This window comes from Bufo bufo, chromosome 4 (assembly GCF_905171765.1).
Source record: "Bufo bufo chromosome 4, aBufBuf1.1, whole genome shotgun sequence".
NCBI lineage: Eukaryota > Metazoa > Chordata > Amphibia > Anura > Bufonidae > Bufo > Bufo bufo.
Genome location: NC_053392.1, coordinates 207,764,507 through 207,780,383, shown reverse-complemented (window position 1 = coordinate 207,780,383; position 15,877 = coordinate 207,764,507). Strand labels below are relative to the sequence as shown.

The 15,877-nt window shown below is 41.4% G+C and overlaps 1 protein-coding gene and 1 long non-coding RNA gene across 3 annotated transcripts in view; one reads left to right on the top strand and one right to left on the bottom strand.

Annotated features, from left to right (window-relative positions):
* NAALADL2 (N-acetylated alpha-linked acidic dipeptidase like 2) overlaps positions 1 to 15,877 on the bottom strand; it is a 1,363,601-nt gene that overhangs the window by 234,870 nt on the left and 1,112,854 nt on the right. The gene's annotated exons all lie outside the window — the stretch shown is intronic.
* On the top strand, positions 10,185 to 14,058 carry LOC120997897. Its single transcript, XR_005778252.1, has 3 exons — positions 10,185 to 10,346; positions 10,688 to 10,692; positions 14,045 to 14,058. It is a non-coding gene; the product is annotated as an uncharacterized LOC120997897 (long non-coding RNA).

The following is a 15,877-nucleotide window of genomic DNA, read 5'->3' as shown; positions in this document are numbered from 1 at the left end:
CCATTTAGATAATGGTATAACAGAAATAGAAGTCAATTGAGTTTTCTTATTCATACCATTAAGCCTCCATTCATCCATTTACCCACAGTATCTTGTAGTTTGAACCACAAAGTTAACATTCTTTTGAAAGAGAATGCATTTTAATCATTTTTATAATAGATGAATAACAAGAAAAAAAAAAAAGTAATGACAAATAATTTGATCTCAAATAATTGTAAAATTTCAAAGAGAAATCATGTTATGAAGAGATCATCTGTTTTTGAGCATTTCTGCATTTTATTTAGCATTCATCTCTTCTTATTTCAGCTAACAAAACTATGATTGATCCTGAGCACATATAATCAGGGAATGAGGATTTCTATCAAGTTAGATACAGCTGACAATTGTTTTATTGGCCACATAAACAAATATGCAATGCAATAGCTTGGCTGACAAGCAAATAAAAACAATGGAATAAAACTCTATGTCTTCATTGTCCAATACAATTTTATGACAGTGGACAACTACTCTCTATGGAGCCAAATGTTTCACTTTGAGAAAATGGCTTTGTTTTCTTTTTTTGCCTTCAAAACTATACATTGACATGGAACGGAAAGTTACCACCACCATTCAATTAGCGGAAAGATAATTCCATGGCGCTAGAAATAATTTGTGTAAAGTCTTTATTTAGAAAACAGTACACAGCTAAAATTCTGATGTTGTCAGGCTAGAAAATAAAAAGAATAGTGGTAAGATTATTTGTGTATTTTCTCTCTTTTTCTCCCCAAAAAGTATCAAGTCAAAACAAGCTATCACAACATAGAATAAGACTTTGCTTGTTCTTTCTTTGCATTTCATAAGTACAGGAATTAAGGATTGATTATTGTGGCTTTAAATAAAAAAATATTTTAATCTTTATTTCTTCCCCATGTGTATTTTTTCTGTGATTTGTATTCCTTCTCATCAGGTCCTTTCTATTTCTACATCACTTCAGCCAGCTGTAATTGCGATGGGGGGCAGATAAACAGTGGAGAGAACACAACTTTCATACGAGCACTGTGGTCTTTTCAAACAGCTGTCCCCAGGATAGCACTTACAAACTATGTGACACTGGCGCTTGTACTAATAACTACATCTATCTGTCGCTGCGGTACTGCTGCAATACCGCTATTGCTGTAAATAGTCTAAAACATAACAAAATACAAATAGGTCCCATGCGACTCTAATCCCACACCAATTAAGACACCTCAGACAGAGGTATTCATGCGTACACAGCATGAAACCAAGTATATAACTTACTGAGCTCTGCTGTCACTTGCTGCCCATGTTGCTCTTCTCTTGTTTACTGTATACTTGTGCTTCTTATCGAGGTGGGATAAGGGGTCCTATCAACTAATATCAAATAAAGTGTGCCCCGGCCAGTGGCACCACTCTAGATCCTATCCGCTTACTCGCGCTCAGAGTGCCTAGTGACATCACTTACAGAGTACAGATGCCTGAGAGTGTCAAAAAATCCAACGCATTGCGATTTCCTTCGTCAGGGATGTACACTGACTCTCCTGCTGTTCCTTATATAGGCTCCTCTTCCCACCCCGTTTTTAACCCCTAATACACCTTTGCGCTATCTGATACTTAGAACAGCTCAATTTCCTCATTCAAATGCAAATAGTTCAATTTCTGAATTTAACCCTGCTGACATTAGTGTATTTATGTTGAAAATCCAATGTGTTTCTGCTTTTGACATCCATTTTATATAGTATCCCCCTATTTTATCTCCCTTTAGTATCTCAAGTCCATTAAACAATGTTCATTTGCTCTGTCCCCCATGTTTCTCTTTATAGTGACAGAATAATGGGTGACCATCATATTTTCTATGAATATTATAGATGTGCTTCCCCACTCTTCTACTCAATGTCCTTTTTGTACGCCCTAGGTCAATCTATACCAAAAAACAAAGGCAAAATATCGCAAAAAGGTGACTGTCATTGTGACGAGACCAATCTCGCCACATTGCTTTGGAGAAGCCTGGTTGCCCGCCTGCTTCCTTTAGACTATAGCCCCATGTTGAAACGCTTGATTTTCCCCTGCAAAGACTATGTGAAAGAATTGCTCCATGGCAATTGAACTGTATTCGTGTAGTCTGAGTGCCATTCACCTAATAATTGAATGCACTCAGACCTGAGCTATCAGGGAATATGTTAAATGTCTGTGTTTACTGTAATGGTTGTGACATTGTATATTTGAATAGTGATTTCTGTCCTGTTGTCCCCACGTGAACAATGGCAATGTCCCTTTGTCCTGAGAAATAATTGAATTACTCCTCGGTTGTCTCCTGGGCAGAGAGGAGGAAACCAGGATGCATTGTGGGGATGTATTGTGTCTGTGTATCCTGAATTGCTGCCTCTGTCCTTGGAGATAAATTGGATTACTTCCCAATTGTCTCCAGGACAGAAGACATTGTGTAAAACTGTGTATTCTCCTGCCTGTGATAATTACATTAACCCATTGTGTAAGGTAATTGTATCACAGGCGGAGGGGAGGATTTTGTGTGGGAGTGTCTGAGTGTATTGTACGGGGTTACTGGTTGTTTTACAAAACCCTGTGGGTGGTACTAATTGTAAGAATGTGTATATAAGATCAATAAACACACAGCTCTGGCTGACCACTGCTTGACCCTCAACACAGAGCCTTGTCTCGTTCTTGGGGGGATTCACTGTATGCAGTTAGAGACTGATTGCTAGGAGTGTAAGCCACTTGGGTGCGTTTCCTATTCGTCTGCTAGCAGCTATTCGTGAGGTTCCGTTCGGGAGTTTGGAGTGCTATGCTGTATTCCGTTCGTGAGTTTGGAGCATTCCCTTGTATGCCGTTCTGGAGTTTGATGTTCTGTAAGTAGCTGTGCCTGTAGCTCTGGAAGGGGAATATCTCATAAACGGCTTTTACCCCCTTTTATGCCCGGGGTGCCGTTACAGTCATATGTAATCAATTGCACACATGCCAAAATCAAATACAAACGCCTACAAAACACTACCAGACCACATGATATGCAATCGTGTTGTTTGATAAACACATGGTTTAATTCACCATGATATGGTTGTTTAATCATGTAATTGCACTGTATATTCACCCTCTATAATCATGTACATCGCATATATATGTATCGCAATATGGAAAAAGAGTCCATTCTGTATGTTATGTGTTAGGCTTGCGCATGCAATTGATGCCACTGACATTGTCCCGGAATTATCGCGGGACTTGCAAGCAGCATCATGTGAGCGGACGATAGATCATGTGACTGATGTGTCACATGACGCGCCATGTCACACATAGGTGGCAAGCATTATTATCATCAGTATATCTCTAAGTCCAGGTGTGTATCATCGGCATCGGTCCCCAATGCACAGTTTGATTGGATCATATGAGTATTAAATGTCTGTCCTGCAGTGATGATGCCACCCCCAGACGAAGTTTCACCGAAATGCCATCTCGGAGGAGGCACACTATGGGTTCCCAATGTTTTTTAACAATATTTTTAAACATTCTAGTTTGACAATTATATTGTGTGATAATTGGCGGTATTGTTATTTTCACTCGCTCATTCCTTCCCTCCACTTTTTTACCAGTTGTCTTATTATTAATCATGTCATGTCTATCTAATTCACCTATCAATGTTTTTTGTTCTATCAACCTGTCACTATTATAGCCTTTTGGCAAAAAATTTTGTTGTATTGCCTCCTTCTCATAATCCTCCATTTTGTTGCAATTTCTTTTAATCCACATAAATTGGCTTTTAGGTATATTTTCCAGCCACTGTGGGACAACTTTCACGTGAAACAAAACTATTGGCATCAATAGGTTTATTGTATGTCCTAGTGCATATTTTATTATTCTCTATATAAATTGTTAAATCTAAAATTGTAATCTCTTTTGCACTAAAAGTAGGTGTAAACTCAAGATAAAAGATTTCATTCATGAAAAAATATATTCAATTCATCTACCCCCCCCCCCCCCCCCCAAATGGTTTATAGACAACATTGTTTTTATTTGGGGGGAGGGTAGATAAATTGGATATATTTTTCAAAATTAAAATGAATTAAATAAAAATGTGCATCTAAATATCAGATAGTGCAAAGGTGTATTAAAGGTTAAAAATGGGGTGGGAAGAGGAGCCTAGATAAGGAACAGCAGGAGAGTCAGTGTACATCCCTGACTAAGGATATCGCAGTATCCGAAACGCGTTGGCTTTTTCCAAAGTGACGTTTCTAGGCGCTCTGTTTGATCACAAGTAAGCGGATAGGATCTAGAGTGGTGCCACCGGCCATGGCACACTCTATTTGATATTAGCTGGTAGGACCCCTTATCCCACCCCGATAAGAAGCACCAGTATACAAGAGAGGAGCAACACGGGCAGCGAGTGACAGCAGTGCTCAGTAAGTTATATACTTGGTTTTATGCTGTGTACGCATGTATTGCAGTGGTACTGCAGCGACAGATAGATATAGTTATTAGTACAAGCACCAGTGTCACATCATTTTTAAGTGCTATCCTGGGGACAGCTGTTTGAAAAGGCCACAGTGCTCGTATGAAATTGTGTTCTCTTCACAGTTTATCTGCCCCCCCATTGCAATTGCAGTAGGGAGCAGGGATAATTACAACTGCTATGTCCCTATTCACTGCAATGGGATGGCTCTGTCCTATTCACTTGAACAGAAAGGAGCTATCTTATTGAAGTGAAAGGGATAGCAGAATTGTAATCACACCTGCTCACTGTTGCAGTTGTCACAGCAAGTAGGTAAATATTGAAGAGAAGACAGTCCTCATATGAGTGCTGCGGTCTCTTTGAACAGCTGATCGGCTGGAGTGCCAGAAGTCAGATCCAGGCCGATCTGATATTGATACGCATACTGAGGATAGGTCATCAATATAAAAAAAGCTAAAAACCCCTTTAATGTCCCTGGCCCCCAAAGCAAAATAAGTAAAGTTCCCCCACATTGCATGTGACTTTTATATTACAAATGGCATATTTGTGACATATTGCCCTTTGCACCCTTCATAGACTAGTATGGGTGCAGCATTTATCTCTGAACTCCCAATAGCACATATGTCAAACTACAGCCATCAGTACATGCTGGAAGTTGTAGTTTTGGAACAGCTGGAGGCTCATGAGTTTGACACCCCTGCCCTATTGCTATTACTGTTTATTGACCCATAACTCCATGGTTTCTTTATTGGAAGATGTGCAAGCTCAAGCTGATTTGCTTTCCAGTCTGGTCCTTATTCCACAACACAGATCTAGTTACATATTTTACCTGTAATAACCTGTACTTTTGCATGCTTTTTTTCTGCATGGCACTTATTCAAGATAGTTTATTTTAATTAAAGACTATATGGCAGTAGGTGTTTGTAAATGCCAAAAGAATGCCGCATTATAAAATCATAAATACAGAATTTGGAATGCAATAGAATCTTTCATTTCACATCCAAGAAGTTTATGAAAGCATTCACTTTGATTTAAAGTTACCAAATTGTTTACAAATCACTCTGCATAATTTACAAACCGGATTCCAAAAAAGTTGAGACACTATACAAATCGTGAATAAAAACTGAATGCAATGATGTGGAGGTGCCAACTTCTAATATTTTATTCAGAATAGAACATATATCACGGAACAAAAGTTTAAACTGAGAAAATGTACCATTTTAAGGGAAAAATATGTTGAATCAGAATTTCATGGTGTCAACAAATCCCCAAAAAGTTGGGGCAAGGCCATTTTCACCACTGTGTGGCATCTCCCCTTCTTCTTACAACACTCAACAGACGTCTGGGGACCGAGGAGACCAGTTTCTCAAGTTTAGAAATAGGAATGCTCTCCCATTCTTGTCTAATACAGGCCTCTAACTGTTCATCGTCTTGGGCCTTCTTTGTTGCACCTTCCTCTTTATGATGCGCCAAATGTTCTCTATAGGTGAAAGATCTGGACTGCAGACTGGCCATTTCAGTACCCGGATCCTTCTCCTACGCAGCCATGATGTTGTGATTGATGCAGAATGTGGTCTGGCATTATCTTGTTGAAAAATGCAGGGTCTTCCCTGAAAGAGATGACGTCTGAATGGGAGCATATGTTGTTCTAGAACCTGAATATATTTTTCTGCATTGATGGTGCCATTCCAGACATGCAAGCTGCCCATGCCACACGCACTCATGCAACCCCATACCATCAGAGATGCAGGCTTCTGAACTGAGCGTTGATAACAACTTGGGTTGTCCTTGTCCTCTTTGGTCCGGATGACATGGCGTCCCAGATTTCCAAAAATAACTTCGAATCGTGACTCGTCTGACCACAGAACAGTCTTCCATTTTGCCACACTCCATTTTAAATGATCCCTGGCCCAGTGAAAACGCCTGAGCTTGTGGATCTTGCTTAGAAATGGCTTCTTCTTTGCACTGTAGAGTTTCAGCTGGCAACGGCGGATGGCACGGTGGATTGTGTTCACTGACAATGGTTTCTGGAAGTATTCCTGAGCCCATTCTGTGATTTCCTTTACAGTAGCGTTCCTGTTTGTGGTGCAGTGTCGTTTAAGGGCCCGGAGATCAGTATGGTTTTACGGCCTTGACCCTTACGCACAGAGATTGTTCCAGATTCTCTGAATCTTCGGATGATGTAATGCACAGTTGATGATGATAGATGCAAAGTCTTTGCAATTTTTCGCTGGGTAACACCTTTCTGATATTGCTCCACTATCTTTCTGCGCAACATTGTGGGAATTGGTGATCCTCTACCCATCTTGGCTTCTGAGAGACACTGCCACTCTGAGAAGCTCTTTTTATACCCAATCATGTTGCCAATTGACCTAATTAGTGTTAATTGGTCTTCCAGCTCTTCGTTATGCTCAAATTGATTTTTTCCTGCCTCTTATTGTTACTTGTCCCAACTTTTTGGGGATTTGTTGACACAGTGAAAATTGGAATCAACATATTTTTCCTTTAAAATGATACATTTACTCGGATTAAACGTTTGATCTGTCATCTACGTTCTATTACAAATAAAATATTGACATTTGCCATCTCCACATCATTGCATTCAGTTTTTATTCACAATTTGTTTAGTGTCCCAACTTTTTTGGAATCCGGTTTGTACAATAATGTGAGATTTAGTTTTTTAGTTTTTAATTAGAATACAATAAAAGTTGAAGAGATAACTTTCTCTCTCTACCTGTTTAGGTATAGTGATTGACGAACATCGGCCGGGACGGTTCGCAAACAAATGTTCGCGAACCGCAAGTTTGCTGCAGGCCCCATTCATTTTAATGGCAGGCGAACCTGGAAAACCTTCAGGTCATATTTGCAGTCACCAAATACTTACAAGAAGTGCACAAATAGTCCCACAACATGGACAGTGACATACTAGAGGTGGATCAATGACAAAAATTCCCACAAAAAATATGTATTTTAATCAGGGGCCTTTTTTATGCATCTTAAAGGGAAATTCTCAAAAATGTGCCCTGCTGGAGCCTAGGAAAAATGTATTTTATACCACGGGAATACGGGCCCTAAAAATTAGACATTCACCTGACATAAAAGAACAAGTGATTATGTGGCTCGAGGTACATTATGCGGTCAATGGATAAAAATGTTACTGTAGCCCACTGGAGTACAGGCTCCAAACATTAGGCATTCACTGTACAAAAAATATGAAGTGATTAGGTGGCTGGAGGTATATTAGACGGTCAGTGGATATCAATTTTACTGCAGGCCAGCAAAGTACAGGACCCAAACATTAGGCATTCACCAGACAGAAAAAAACAAGTGATGTATCAATTTTACTGCAGGCCAGAGGAGTACAGGCCCAAAATATTAGGCATTTAACATACAAAAAAGAACAAGTGATTATGTGGCTGGAGGTACATTAGGCGGTCACCGTATAACAATTTTACTTCAGGCCAGTGTAGTACAGGACCCAAAAATTAGGCATTGACTGGACAGAAAATATCAAGGGATTATGTGGCTGGAGGTATATTAGACGGTCATTGGATAACAATTTTACTGTAGTCCTGTACAAATACATGTCAAATACATATATTTAAAAGAACTAAAAATATAAAATTGGATTAAAAACATGGCTAACGAAATCCCCCTGCTTGATTAAACCCCAAATGATAATAGGTGAAATTCGATAAAACGTGGTCATCACATGTGTTGAATTCCTCAACAATTAGGCATTCACCGTACACAAAAGAACAAGTGATTATGTGGGTGGAGGTATATTAGACGGTCATTAGATATCAATTTTACTGCAGACCAGTGGAGTACAGGGCCCAAACATTAGGCATTCACCGGACAGAAAAGGCCTTTAATGCCGCTGTATTTACATAAGACAGGAACCATTCATTGTTCTGTGTGGTGGTGGATATGTGTGGGCTGGCATGAGGAAATTCAATTAAACATGGTCATCATAGGTGTTGAATTCCTCGGAGATTCATGCCTCATTCATTTTTAGAAAAGTGAGGTAGTCCACACTTTCGTGAGCTAGGCGAGTGCGCCAATCGTCACGTTCCCCCCCTACTGCGCTGAAGGTCCTTTCGGACAGGACACTCGACAATGGGCAAGCCAAGAGTTCCGTGGCAAATTGTACTAGCTCTCGCCACAGGTCAAGCCTGCACACCCAGTAGTCCAGGGGTTTCTCGCTTTTCAGAGCGTCCACATCGGCCGTTAATCCGATGTAGTTGGACACCTGTCGGTCTAGGTGTTCCCTGAGGCTCGATCCAGAGGGCGGCTCTCGATGGGTTGGCTTCAAGAATGATCTCATATCCAAAGTGACCAACACATCTTCAAACTGCCCACTACTTGAAGGCACGGTAGGATTGGTACCCTCACCTATTTTGCTGTGGGTGAAAACTCCTCTGCCAGCGCCCGCAACATCAGAATGCAGCGTCTCTTGCAGCAAGGCCTGGAAATGCTGCATTCTTCCAGCCCTCTGTGATAGTGGTAACATGTCCGCCATTTTGTGTTTGTACCAGGGGTCTAAGTATGTTGCCACCCAGTACTGGTCCTTACCCTTTATGCTTTTTTTATACGGGGGTCCCTCTTCAAACACTGGAGCATGAAGGCCACCATTTTCACTAAATTGGAAGCGGTGGAGCGCCCTGGCTCCTGCTTATCGCCCAGAAGAATGTACTCCTTGGTCTCCTCTCCCCAGCCACGGCCAACACCATTTGTAGTGTCCCACTAGGTAGGGGTGGGCACTACACAAGGGTCAATTGGGTCACGTGTTACTCCTACTCCTAAGGGACAGTGATATTATATTTAACCATGTACTTTAATGTATTTTCTATGTGCTTTTGTGTATATTGTTCCCCTGTGACATGCATAGCAGGCCTATGAGGGTGTAGTTAGGCATCCTAGACACTAGAGGGAGATAGGGAGCCCCTAGTATAAATGTTCAGGCCCAGACAGGGAGGAGTTAGTCTGTAGTCAGGAGTCTGTGGACACAGAAGTGAGAGGGCATCTTAGCCAGAGATATGCTGAGGGCATCCTCCTGACATGCAGCTAGATAGTCCAGGCTGCTAGTTGCTACCAGGAGGCTAGTGAAGGATTATAGCCTGCCTGTTGATAAAGTGAGCCACAGTTATCTCAGAAGATTACCCCAAGAGAAGAGATGTGCCTCCTGGGAGAAACCTGCAGTTACCCTCAAACCAAGCAGTGCCAGTACAACCAGCTCAGATAAGTAAGCTGATGGGCAGAGGTACTATAAAGTAGGAGCAAGGGTCAATACGGGAGGAATATTATTTACCAAGGATTAAAGTCAGCATTTAGGCATCCGGGCCTTGGGATAGAAACCAGACAGGAGTTCTAAAGAACAGTGTACACTATTTCTGAGGAGAAGGTACAGCCTGATTCTGAGTGTGTTGTTTGATTACCCTCCAAGTATCTTGCAAGATTATACCTGCCAGTATTTGAAATAAGCCTGCTTGTGAAGCATATGATATAAGGAACTGCATTACCATCTTGATGTACAAAGTTGGACTGTTTTAAGTAAAGCAACGTTTGGTTCACTATACCACCTGTGTACCTCACTTATTGCTACTGGAAAACCGGTGTGCCACCGTTACAGGCACTGGCGTCACGATCCTTAAAGGGACCTTGCCCCAGGCACTCAAAATACCTGTAACATCCAGGGCACCTCATCCACCATCAGGCCTGGTCCCTACATACAGAGTATTCCCCAGAGGAACTTGTGTCTACCTCTCCTTCACTGCCGCATGCCTGCCCAGGGTTCTCCAATACAGTGAGTAACCCTCGATTGCCCATAACCGTGACCTCACAATTGCAATACCCTGTAGGTCTGGCGTGTTGCATTGATCCCCGAAAAGTTTAAAGCCTGCTCTTCTTGCTTCTTCTCCTCCTCCCCCCAGCCACCATCCTCCTCTGACTCCTCTTCAGACTCCTGCTGACTTGTTTCAGATGGATTATTCCTCCCTGGGAATTCATTCAGCATTGCGACTTCCTCATCTTCCAGCTCTTGCTCCTCGACGGCTTGATCAATGACACGACGCAATGCACGCTCCAGAAAGAAGGCGTAAGGTACGATGTCACTGATGGCGCCCTGACTGTGACTGACCAGTTTAGTGATCTCATCAAATTGCCGCAGAAGTCTGCATGTGTCGCTCATGAACAGCCACTGTCGCATTGAGAAAAAACCAAGCTTCCCAGAACCTGTCCTGCTGCAGAGTTCGTACAGGTAGTCGATAACGGCACATTGCTGCTGGAGCAGCCTATCAAGCATATACAAGTTGGAGTTCCAGCAGTTGCGCTGTCACAAATCAGACATCTGACGGCTATGGCTGTGAAAGATCTTCTAAAATGGCTAGAGATTTTCCTGGTCTGCCGCAAGACCCCAGAGTATTTGGCAAAGGATGGCTGCACGACTAAGTTCAGGATGTGTGCCATGCATGGCACGTGTGTCATTTTGCCCTGTTTCATCACGCTCAGCAGATTGGCACTGTTGTCGCATGCCACTTTACCAACTGTCAAATTGTCAAATTGAGCGGGGTTAGCCACTGATCGGCCTGTGACCGCAGACCGGCTTTGTGGGTTCCGACGGTGTTGCTCCCATTGTGTTCATTGATGGGAGGCCAGGTGCCTTCTTAAGGCGGTTGTCCTTAGGTGAGTGTTGGGCTTACTGTGACTTATGCGTTGACAGCACAGGCTGCAGATGTCAACACTATTGTCAGCAGCTGACATGTTAAAAAAAAGCTCACACTGCGGAGCCATGTGCCGGCATCCTGGGAGCGCCAGATGTGACCGTGCATGGTGGATGGCTCGCTCCAGATACATTTGCAGTCTGCTTTTTTTCTCCTGTGCATTGCGAGTTCTGCCTGCTTCTCCTCCTTCTACCCTCTATTTGCTGCTCTGTCTCTCCCTCTGAACTCCCCTCCACTTCCTCTCTTGTGGGCACCCATGTGACATCCATCGACACGTCATTATAGTCACCTTCACAACCACTGACATGAGAGATCTCAGAGTAGGCAGTAACAGCAAATCAGCCCAACTGTCCTTGGGCTGATTCGGGTACTGTCGTCAGACCGCTGCGTGGCGTCCATTGCTAACTGCACTTCCTGATCCGATGCCAAGAATGGCTGCGAATTGGTAAGGTCTTTGGGGGTGCACACAGCAGTGAGTGAGGAGGGTGCAGATACAGAGGATCAGGAGGGTTCAGAAGCGGAAGGCTGAGTGAGCCACTCAACCAACTCTGGTGTGTCCTTTGACGTAATCGCACGCACCTTCTCCAACTTCCCACTTAAACGCCGGCCTGGTGCACCTGCCTGACCCTACCACCTCTGCGGAATGGCCTGCCTCTTCCTCTGACTGTCATTTTCAAAATGACCCTGTGACAAAGTCCCTATAGAAGAGCAGTATTTGTGGAAGCTGGTATGTCTCAGGCCTCATTCTATATTTGGTTGAAGCTGGGATATCAATCCCCTCTATCAGTATTTTGTGGAAACAGTTATATAGAACCACTTAATGATTATTTTCTGGAAGCTGGTATATCAAACCCCTTAATCAATATTTGGTGGAAGCTGGTGTATCGCAGGCCTCAATCAATAGTTGGTGGATGCTGGTATATCAATAGCCTCTATCAGTATTTTTTGGAAAAAGGTATAAAGAACCCGTAAATGAGCATTTGCTGGAAGCCGTTAAATCAAACCCCTTAATCAATATTTGGTGGAAGCTGAGTTTGGTATCCCTAACAGTCTTTCCCTGCTCCACACAGCAACCTCTCCCTACACTGGCAAAAAACTGAATGTAAAATAGCTGCCAGATCAGGTTGATTTATAAGGTAGGGGGTATGTCAATTGGCTGTCCTGTCCCACCTGATGAATGTGTCATGGGTCAAAGTTCTGCAGAATGCAAAAGAATATGGCGCCGGCGGACATCGCCATAGGTTCGGAAACGAGCAAAGTTTGCAGCGAAACGACCGCCGGGGGAACTGAAAAGCCATCTCTATTTAGGTATATGCTTATTTACTACTATAAACAATCACCCTTAAATACATTAGTTCCACTACAGCTAATATTCCTAATGTTAATAGTGTATTCACACGGGGATTTTTTTTCTTTTTTAGTTGCTTTTTGTCAAATATGCTGAATTTGTGAAAAAATAGCACATGTGAACACACCATAAAAATGTGGGGAGAGTAACAATAGAGAGTCTCACACAATAAACCAGCCAACCAAACGCCGCTCCTGCTAACCTCTCCATGTAGTCAAATAAAGATTTAATGGAATATAAATGGACCTGCATGTTTCCAGTCTCATTTTAAGTTTATATAACCATTTAGCCTACAAGTAATATGTTCACTCAACTTTAAAATACCAATTACATAAAATCTTCTAGGAGATATTGCATAATTTAAATCAAAGTAGTCACCAAAAGTCAAGAGTTTAATTTAAAATGCATTTTCTTTCACATAAGTGGCTTTAAAAAGCTTGTTTTTAGGGCAATGTTAATCTGATGGTGCACTTGGCCTTAAAAATGTATTTTAAATACAGAGAGATTACTTTAATAATACTATATTGGGAGGAGGTCTCTGCTATGGGACTTCTTTATCATTAAAAAAGATGTAAATATTCATAGCTTTTCTTTATCTTCAATTTAGCATTTTAGAACTGGGTACGTAGAGTAGTTCCAAACCTCTGATCAGGAACAAATATTTATGCAGATTTCTGTGCCTTAGATCTGCCAGTTTGCCTTAAAATCCAATGTTTAATGGTAATAAAATTTAAATCATAATTTTGTATAGTATACTGAAATGAAATCAGTACTCCAGTTTACAAACCACCAACCAGGATCAATGTAAATATCTGTAGGGCTACTTTCACATCTCCGTTTTTGCTGCATCCATCAGCAAACACGCTTTCGTTAGGATAATACAACCGGCTGCATCCGTTATGAACGAATCCGGTAGTATTATCCCTAAAAAAGCCTTGATGGATCTGGCACTAAAACCATTGTAAGTCAATGAGCGCTGGATCCATTTTCTTTTGTGTCCGAGAAAACTGATCTGGCACTATTGACTTACACTGTGTTTCATGCCGGATCTGTCTTGCTCCGCATCCCATGATGCACTCAAAAATGCTGCTTGCAGTTTTTATCTGCCTGGCATGGGAATGCAACCAAATGGTATGTAATTCATTCTGGTGCATTTCGTTCAGTTCAGTTTTGTCCCCATTCATTGTCAACTGAAGCATTTTCCTCCGGTATTGAGATTCTATGACGGATCTCAATGCCAGAAAGGAAAAAAACGCTGATGTGAAAGTAGCCTTTACTGTATAGGAGTGAGCAGGTTGTGTTATATCAGTAGACAAGTATCAGTAAGAAGGGTTAAATTCAGAATTTGTAAGGAATAAAAAAAAGTAGAGTTAGAAAGGACTTTAGAAGACAGAAAGTTGGGGAGAGAATTATAATTAAAACAGATAATTATGTGAAATAAGTGTAACATACCAGTGCTTCTCATAACATTGCTGAACAAAAGTACTAAATCCAATAAATTGGCAAGGGTCTTAAGAGTGTTCTATCAGGACCACAACCCTTTTTAAGATGTAATCACACAGCAATCAGATAATCAACTTCTGGCCCAGCTTCTTACACCACTAGAGATCTGAGACTGCGGGGGTAAGTTGGTGATCACTGTAGTTGCTACATGGCAAGTGATGTTATCTATTGAATATATATATATATATATATATATATACACACACACACACACAGAGTGGGAACCACATTTTCTTTATGGCTCTCTGCATCGACTAAAAGAGAGGGGTCCAAATAAGCATAGGGGTTATTTTCGTCAGGCAACTCCTTTCATGATGTTTCATGCTCAATGTAATAACCAATTACCTATACAAAGCAGTAATGAAAAAAATATTTACCTACAAACACATTCACATACAGTACCTAAAATGTATTTAATTGCTCTTCTAGTATCTTGCTGAATTTGTACATACTTTGAATACACACATTGTAAATGGGTACAGTACACTAGCTTTTTGAAAATGTATCTGTGATATTCCAATACAGTTTAACCCCTATAGCCATAAATTCACATCCAATGATTGAGTGCAAACTGAATGCGTTTGACACCTACAAATCACTTAGATGAAAAAGTTAACCACATGAAGACAGTCCAGCTCTTAAATACAGGTCAAATTAAGAAATGATATCTATAAACAGATTGTCATTAGCACTCCCTTTAGAGTGAACAGATTGTTCATCTTTATGAAGTCAGGATATTATGATCACAGCTGTCCAGCAGCAAGCAATACAGAAATCAAACTAGTAACTCTCTCAACAAAATTGCTGCAAATAAACTGAGCATTAATGGGCTCATCCATGAATTTCTCATTTGCACCTAAGGTTTTCCCAGCAGATCTTGTGAACCTTTATATTTTTATCCATAAACAATGAAAATCTAGCATTCTGCCATTTTCAAATTTCAACCATTTGGTAGCTGAAATTTTATTTGGCAGAGTGCAGGATTTCCCTTATTAATGGATCACGTTTTCCTCAAAAGTCAATGAGGTTTCTATGCAAATGCATGGATGACAGGTCAGAGCTATTGATGGATCGGGTGAGTGGATAAACACACTTTGCAGCTTTCCTAACCGAAATCATTGGGATAGCTTGGTAGTATTAGTGTATTCATTTTATAAACAGAAAAGACAGGTTAGATAACCCTAAGAAGTGCATTGATCTCTAAATCTCCCAAACATGATGTATTTTTCAAAAACAAGGTGTTTCTTTTGGGATTTAAAATGGCTGCAGTACCTGTCCTAGAATAAGAGCAGTCCTGGTTGCCATAACTTGCAGAGATGCCTAGAGGAGTAAATGGATGGGGACAAAATACATACTATGCTCTGACACTTGCATATACTACACATTTTGGGAGTGTTCCTGCCAGGCTTCTCAGCCATGATGGCAAATCATAGGCAGAATAACAACTGCATCATTACTATTTTGTTATGAACGGGTAGGAAACAGTGGAGCCCTGCGCACTACAGTCCCAACCTACTTTCCCAATCTGCCCTAACTGAGGGCCCACAACAGGAAGCAGTTCCTTCTAAGCTAAGTGCAGGGGCCTAACCCAAATGGTAAAAGAGTAATGAGACAGAAAGAGATGGAAACCAGACAGGCAGAACCAGGACCAGATCAGGTTCCAAAATCAGATCAAAGCAAAGTGGAACCAGGAGAACATTTCAGACACAAAGTCAGCAGGCAAAGGTGAAGTCACAAAAGAGAAAGTCAACAGGCAAAGGTCAGTGATCCAGAGTAGCAAACACAGAGCAAGCTCGTGAGGCTTAGAAAACCAGTCATAGGCATTTATGGTCAGCAGCCCACCTCAGG